The sequence below is a fragment of the Chiloscyllium plagiosum genome, unplaced genomic scaffold (genome assembly GCF_037043375.1).
Source record: "Chiloscyllium plagiosum isolate Xiang-an unplaced genomic scaffold, Cpla_swu_hap1 HiC_scaffold_35, whole genome shotgun sequence".
In the NCBI taxonomy this organism is placed as follows: Eukaryota; Metazoa; Chordata; class Chondrichthyes; order Orectolobiformes; family Hemiscylliidae; genus Chiloscyllium; species Chiloscyllium plagiosum.
In genome coordinates this window covers 18,886,199-18,893,061 of record NW_028270173.1, presented here as the reverse complement: position 1 = coordinate 18,893,061, position 6,863 = coordinate 18,886,199, and positions in this window count along the sequence as shown.

Here is a 6,863-nt window from a genome sequence, read left to right as displayed (position 1 = left end):
TTGGATGGGGGTCAGCGTCTGTGTGTGAGGGTGGGTTGGATGGGGGTCAGTGTCTGTGTGAGGGGGGAAGTTGAATGGGGGTCAGTGTCTATGTGTGAGGTGGAGTTGGATGGGGGTCAGTGTCTGTGTGTGAGGGGGGTGTTGGATGGGGGTCAGTGTCTGTGTGTAAGGGCGGAGTTGGATGGGGGTCAGTGTCTGTGTGTGAGGGGGGAGTTGGTTGGGGGTCAGTGTCTGTGTGTGAGGGGGGAGTTGGATGCAGGTCAGTGTCTGTGTGTGAGGGGGAGTTGGATGGGGGTCAGTGTCTGTGTGTGAGGGGGAGTTAGATGGGGGTCAGTGACTGTGTGTGAGGGGTGTGTTGGATGGGGGTCAGTGTCTGTGTGTGAGTGGGGTGTTGGATGGGGGTCAGTGTCTGTGTGTGAGGGGGGAGTTGGATGGGGATCAGTGTCTGTGTGTGAGGGGGGAGTTGGATGGGGGTCAGTGTCTGTGTGTGAGGGTGGAGTTGGATGCAGGTCAGTGTCTGTGTGTGAGGGGAAGTTGGATGGGGGTCAGTGTCTGTGTGTGAGGGGGGAGTTGGATGGGGATCAGTGTCTGTGTGTGAGGGGGGAGTTGGATGGGGGTCAGTGTCTGTGTGTGAGGGTGGAGTTGGATGCAGGTCAGTGTCTGTGTGTGAGGGGGAGTTGGATGGGGGTCAGTGTCTGTGTGTGAGGGGGGAGTTTGATGGGGGTCAGTGTCTGTGTGTGAGGGGGGTGTTCGATGGGGGTCAGTGTCTGTGTGTGAGGGGGGAGTTGGATGGGGGTCATTGTCTGTGTGTGAGGGGGTGTTGGATGGGTGTCAGTGTCTATGTGTGAGGGGGGAGTTGGATGGTTGTCAGTGTCTGTGTGTGAGGGGGAGTTGGATGGGGGTCAGTGTCTATGTGTGTGGGGGTGTTGGATGGGTGTCAGTGTCTATGTGTGAGGGGGGAGTTGGATGGGGGTCAGTGTCTGTATGTGACAGGGGTGTTGAATGGGGTTCAATGTCTGTGTGTGAGGGGGGAGTTGGATGGGGGCCAGTGTCTGTGTGTGAGGGGGGTGTTGGATGGGTGTCAGTGTCTGTGTATGAGGGGGGAATTGGATGGTAGACAGTATCCTGTGTGTGAGGGCGGAGTTGGATGGGGGACAGTGTCTGTGTGTGAGGGGGGTGTTGGATGGGGGACAGTGTCTGTGTGTGAGGGGGGTGTTGGATGGGGGTCAGTGTCTGTGTGTGAGGGGGGAGTTGGATGGGGGTCAGTTCCTGTGTGTCCGGGGAGTTGGATGGGGGACAGTGTCTGTGTGTGAGGGGGGAGTTGGATGGGGGACAGCGTCTGTGAATGAGGGGGGAGTTGGATGGGGGTCAGTTTCTGTGTTTGAGAGGGGTGTTGGATGGGGATCAGTGCCTGTATGTGAGGCGGGTGTTGGATGGGGGTCAGTGTCTGTGTGTGAGGGGGGACTTGGATGGGGGTCAGTGTCTGTGTGTGAGGGGAGAGTTGGATGGGGGTCAGTGTCAGTGTGTGAAAGGGGAGTTGGATGGGGGTCAGTGTCTGTGTGTGAGGGGGTGTTGGATGGGTGTCAGTGTCTATGTGTGAGGGGGTTTTGGATGTGTGTCAGTGTCTATGTGTGAGGGGGGAGTTGGATGGGGGTCAGTGTCTATGTGTGAGGGGGTGTTGGATGGGTGTCAGTGTCTATGTGTGAGGGGGGAGTTGGATGGGGGTCAGTGTCTGTGTGTGAGGGGGAAGTTGGATGGGCGTCAGTGCCTGTGTGTCGGGGGAGTTGGATGGGGGACAGTGTCTGTGTGTGAGGGGGGAGTTGGATGGGGGACAGTGTCTGTGTATGAGGGGGGAATTGGATGGGGGACAGTATCCTGTGTGTGAGGGCGGAGTTGGATGGGGGACAGTGTCTGTGTGTGAGGGGGGTGTTGGATGGGGGACAGTGTCTGTGTGTGAGGGGGGTGTTGGATGCGGTTCAGTGTCTGCGTGTGAGTGGGGACTTGGATGGGGGTCAGTGTCTGTGTGTAAGGGCGGAGTTGGATGGAGGTCAGTGTCTGTGTGTGAGGAGGGAGTTGGATGGAGGTCAGTGTCTGTGTGTGAGGGGGGAGTTGGATGGGGACAGTGTCTGTGTGTGAGGGGGTGTTGGATGGGGGGTCAGTGTCTGTGTGTGAGGGGGGAGTTGGATGGGGGTCAGTGTCTGTGTGTGAGGGGGGAGTTGGATGTGGATCAGTGCCTGTGTGTGAGGGTGGGTTGGATGGGGGTCAGTGTCTGTGTGTGTGAGGGGGAGTTGGATGGGGGTCAGTGTCTGTGTGTGAGGGGGGAGTTGGATGGGGGTCAGTGTCTGTGTGTGAGGGTGGGTTGGATGGGGGTCAGCGTCTGTGTGTGAGGGTGGGTTGGATGGGGGTCAGTGTCTGTGTGAGGGGGGAAGTTGAATGGGGGTCAGTGTCTATGTGTGAGGTGGAGTTGGATGGGGGTCAGTGTCTGTGTGTGAGGGGGGTGTTGGATGGGGGTCAGTGTCTGTGTGTAAGGGCGGAGTTGGATGGGGGTCAGTGTCTGTGTGTGAGGGGGGAGTTGGTTGGGGGTCAGTGTCTGTGTGTGAGGGGGGAGTTGGATGCAGGTCAGTGTCTGTGTGTGAGGGGGAGTTGGATGGGGGTCAGTGTCTGTGTGTGAGGGGGAGTTAGATGGGGGTCAGTGACTGTGTGTGAGGGGTGTGTTGGATGGGGGTCAGTGTCTGTGTGTGAGTGGGGTGTTGGATGGGGGTCAGTGTCTGTGTGTGAGGGGGGAGTTGGATGGGGATCAGTGTCTGTGTGTGAGGGGGGAGTTGGATGGGGGTCAGTGTCTGTGTGTGAGGGTGGAGTTGGATGCAGGTCAGTGTCTGTGTGTGAGGGGGAGTTGGATGGGGGTCAGTGTCTGTGTGTGAGGGGGGAGTTGGATGGGGATCAGTGTCTGTGTGTGAGGGGGGAGTTGGATGGGGGTCAGTGTCTGTGTGTGAGGGTGGAGTTGGATGCAGGTCAGTGTCTGTGTGTGAGGGGGAGTTGGATGGGGGTCAGTGTCTGTGTGTGAGGGGGGAGTTTGATGGGGGTCAGTGTCTGTGTGTGAGGGGGGTGTTCGATGGGGGTCAGTGTCTGTGTGTGAGGGGGGAGTTGGATGGGGGTCATTGTCTGTGTGTGAGGGGGTGTTGGATGGGTGTCAGTGTCTATGTGTGAGGGGGGAGTTGGATGGTTGTCAGTGTCTGTGTGTGAGGGGGAGTTGGATGGGGGTCAGTGTCTATGTGTGTGGGGGTGTTGGATGGGTGTCAGTGTCTATGTGTGAGGGGGGAGTTGGATGGGGGTCAGTGTCTGTATGTGACAGGGGTGTTGAATGGGGTTCAATGTCTGTGTGTGAGGGGGGAGTTGGATGGGGGCCAGTGTCTGTGTGTGAGGGGGGAGTTGGATGCGGGTCATTGTCTGTGTGTGAGGGGGTGTTGGATGGGTGTCAGTGTCTATGTGTGAGGGGGGAGTTGGATGGTTGTCAGTGTCTGTGTGTGAGGGGGAGGTGGATGGGGGTCAGTGTCTATGTGTGTGGGTGTGTTGGATGGGTGTCAGTGTCTATGTGTGAGGGGGGAGTTGGATGGGGGTCAGTGTCTGTGTGTGAGAGGGGTGTTGGCTGGGGATTAGTACCTTTATGTGAGGCAGGTGTTGGATGGGGGTCAGTGTGTGTGAGGGGGAAGTTGGATGGGGGTCAGTGCCTGTGTGTCCTGGGAGTTGGATGGGGGTCAGTGTGTGTGAGGGGGAGTTGGATGGGGGTCAGTGTCTGTGTGTGAGAGGGGTGTTGGATGGGGATCAGTGCCTGTATGTGAGGCGGGTGTTGGATGGGGGTCAGTGTCTGTGTGTGAGGGGGGACTTGGATGGGGGTCAGTGTCTGTGTGTGAGGGGGGAGTTGGATGGGGGTCAGTGTCTGTGTGTGAGGGGGGTGTTGGATGGGGGTCAGTGTCTATGTGTGAGGGGGTGTTGGATGGGGGTCAGTGTCTATGTGTGAGGGGGAGTTGGATGGGGGTCAGTGTCTGTGTGTGAGGGGGAAGTTGGATGGGCGTCAGTGCCTGTGTGTCGGGGGAGTTGGATGGGGGACAGTGTCTGTGTGTGTGGGGCGAGTTGGATGGGGGACAGTGTCTGTGTATGAGGGGGAAGTTGGATGGGGGACAGTGTCCTGTGTGTGAGGGGGGAGTTGGATGGGGGACAGTGTCTGTGTGTGAGTGTGCTGTTGGATGGGGGACAGTGTCTGTGTGTGAGGGGGGTGTTGGATGCGGTTCAGTGTCTGCGTGTGAGTGGGGTCTAGGATGGGGGTCAGTGTCTGTGTGTGAGGGGGGAGTTGGATGGAGGTCAGTGTCTGTGTGTGAGGGGGGAGTTGGATGGGGATCAGTGTCTGTGTGTGAGGGGGGAGTTGGATGGGGGTCAGTGTCTGTGTGTGAGGGGGGAGTTGGATGGGGGTCAGTGTCTCTGTGTGAGGGGGGAGTTGGATTGGGGTCAATGTCTGTGTGTGTGAGGGAGAGTTGGATGGGGGTCAGTGTCTGTGTGTGAGGGGGTGTTTAATTGGGGTCAGTGCCTGTGTGTGAGGGGGATGTTGGATGGAGGTCAGTGTCTGTGTGTGAGGGGGGAGTTGGATGGGGATCAGTGTCTGTGTGTCGGGGGAGTTGGATGGGGGTCAGTGTCTGTGTGTGGGCGGGGAGTTGGATGGGGGGTCAGTGTCTGTGCGTGAGGGGGAGTTGGATGGGGGTCAGTGTCTGTGTGTGAGGGGGGAGTTGGATGGGGGTCAGTGTCTGTGTGTGAGGGGGGAGTTGGATGGGGGGTCAGTGTCTGTGTGTGAGGGGGGAGTTGGATGGGGGGTCAGTGTCTGTGTGTGAGGGGGGAGTTGGATGGGGGTCAGTGTCTGTGTGTGAGGGGGGAGTTGGATGGGGGTCAGTGTCTGTGTGTGAGGGGGTGTTGGATGGGGGTCAGTGTCTGTGTGTGAGGGGGGAGTTGGATGGGGGTCAGTGTCTGTGTGTGAGGGGGGAGTTGGATGGGGATCAGTGTCTGTGTGTGAGGGGGTGTTGGATGGGGGTCAGTGTCTGTGTGTGAGGGTGGAGTTGGATGCAGGTCAGTGTCTGTGTGTGAGGGGGAGTTGGATGGGGGTCAGTGTCTGTGTGTGAGGGGGGAGTTTGATGGGGGTCAGTGTCTGTGTGTGAGGGGGGTGTTCGATGGGGGTCAGCGTCTGTGTGTGAGGGGGAGTTGGATGGGTGTAAGTGTCTGTGTGTGAGAGGGGTGTTGGATGGGGATCAGTGCCTGTGCGTGAGGGGGGTGTTGGATGGGGGTCAGTGTCTGTGTGTGAGAGGGGAGTTGGATGGGGGACAGTGTCTGTGTGTGAGGGGGTGTTGGATGGGGGGTCAGTGTCTGTGTGTGAGGGGGGAGTTGGATGTGGATCAGTGCCTGTGTGTGAGGGTGGGTTGGATGGGGGTCAGTGTCTGTTTGTGAGGGGGAGTTGGATGGGTGTAAGTGTCTGTTTGTGAGGGGGAGTTGGATGGGTGTAAGTGAGTGTGTGTGAGGGGGGAGTTGGATGGGGGTCAGTGTCTGTGTGTGAGGGGGGAGTTGGATGGGGGGTCAGTGTCTGTGTGTGAGAGGGATGTTGGATGGGGATCAGTGCCTGTGCGGGAGGGGGGTGTTGGATGGGGGTCAGTGTCTGTGTGTGAGAGGGGAGTTGGATGGGGGACAGTGTCTGTGCGTGAGGGGCTGTTGAATGGGGGATCAGTGTCTGTGTGTGAGGGGGGAGTTGGATGGGGGATCAGTGTCTGTGTGTGAGGGGGGAGTTGGATGTGGATCAGTGCCTGTGTGTGAGGGTGGGTTGGATGTGTGTCAGTGTCTGTTTGTGAGGGTGGGTTGGATGGGTGTAAGTGAGTGTGTGAGAGGGGGGAGTTGGATGGGGGTCAGTGTCTGTGAGGGGGTGTTGGATGGGGGTCAGTGTGTGTGTGTGTGTGTGTGTGTGTGTGTGGGGGGGGGGGAGTTGGATGGGAGTCAGTGTCTGTGTGTGAGGGGGGAGTTGGATTGGGGTCAGTGTGTGTGTGTGTCTGTGTGTGAGGGGGGAGTTGGATGGGGGTCAGTGTCTGTGTGTGAGGGGGGAGTTGGATTGGGGTCAGTGTCTGTGAGGGGGTGTTGGATGGGGGTCTGTGTGTGTGTGTCTGTGTGTGAGGGGGGAGTTGGATGGGGGTCAGTGTCTGTGTGTGAGGGGGGAGTTGGATGGGGGTCAGTGTCTGTGTGTGAGGGGGGAGTTGGATGGGGGTCAGTGTCTGTGTGTGAGGGGGGGGTTGGATGGGGGTCAGTGTCTGTGTGTGAGGGGGGAGTTGGATGGGGGTCAGTGTCTGTGTGTGAGGGTGGGTTGGATGGGGGTCAGCGTCTGTGTGAGGGTGGGTTGGATGGGGGTCAATGTCTGTGTGTGTGAGGGAGAGTTGGATGGGGGTCAGTGTCTGTGTGTGAGGGGGTGTTTAATTGGGGTCAGTGCCTGTGTGTGAGGGGGGAGTTGGATGGGGGTCAGTGTCTATGTGTGAGGGGGGAGTTGGATGGGGGTCAGTGTCTATGTGTGAGGGGGGAGTTGGATGGGGGTCAGTGTCGGTGTTTGAGAGGGGTGTTGGCTGGTGATCAGTGCCTGTATGTGAGGCGGGTGTTGGATGGGGGTCAGTGTCTATGTGTGAGCGGGTGTTGGATGGGAGTCAGTGTCTGTGTGTGAGGGGGGAGTTGGATTGGGGTCAGTGTCTGTGTGTGAGGGGGGAGTTGGATTGGGGTCAGTGTCTGTGAGGGGGTGTTGGATGGGGGTCTGTGTGTGTGTGTGTCTGTGTGTGAGGGGGGAGTTGGATGGG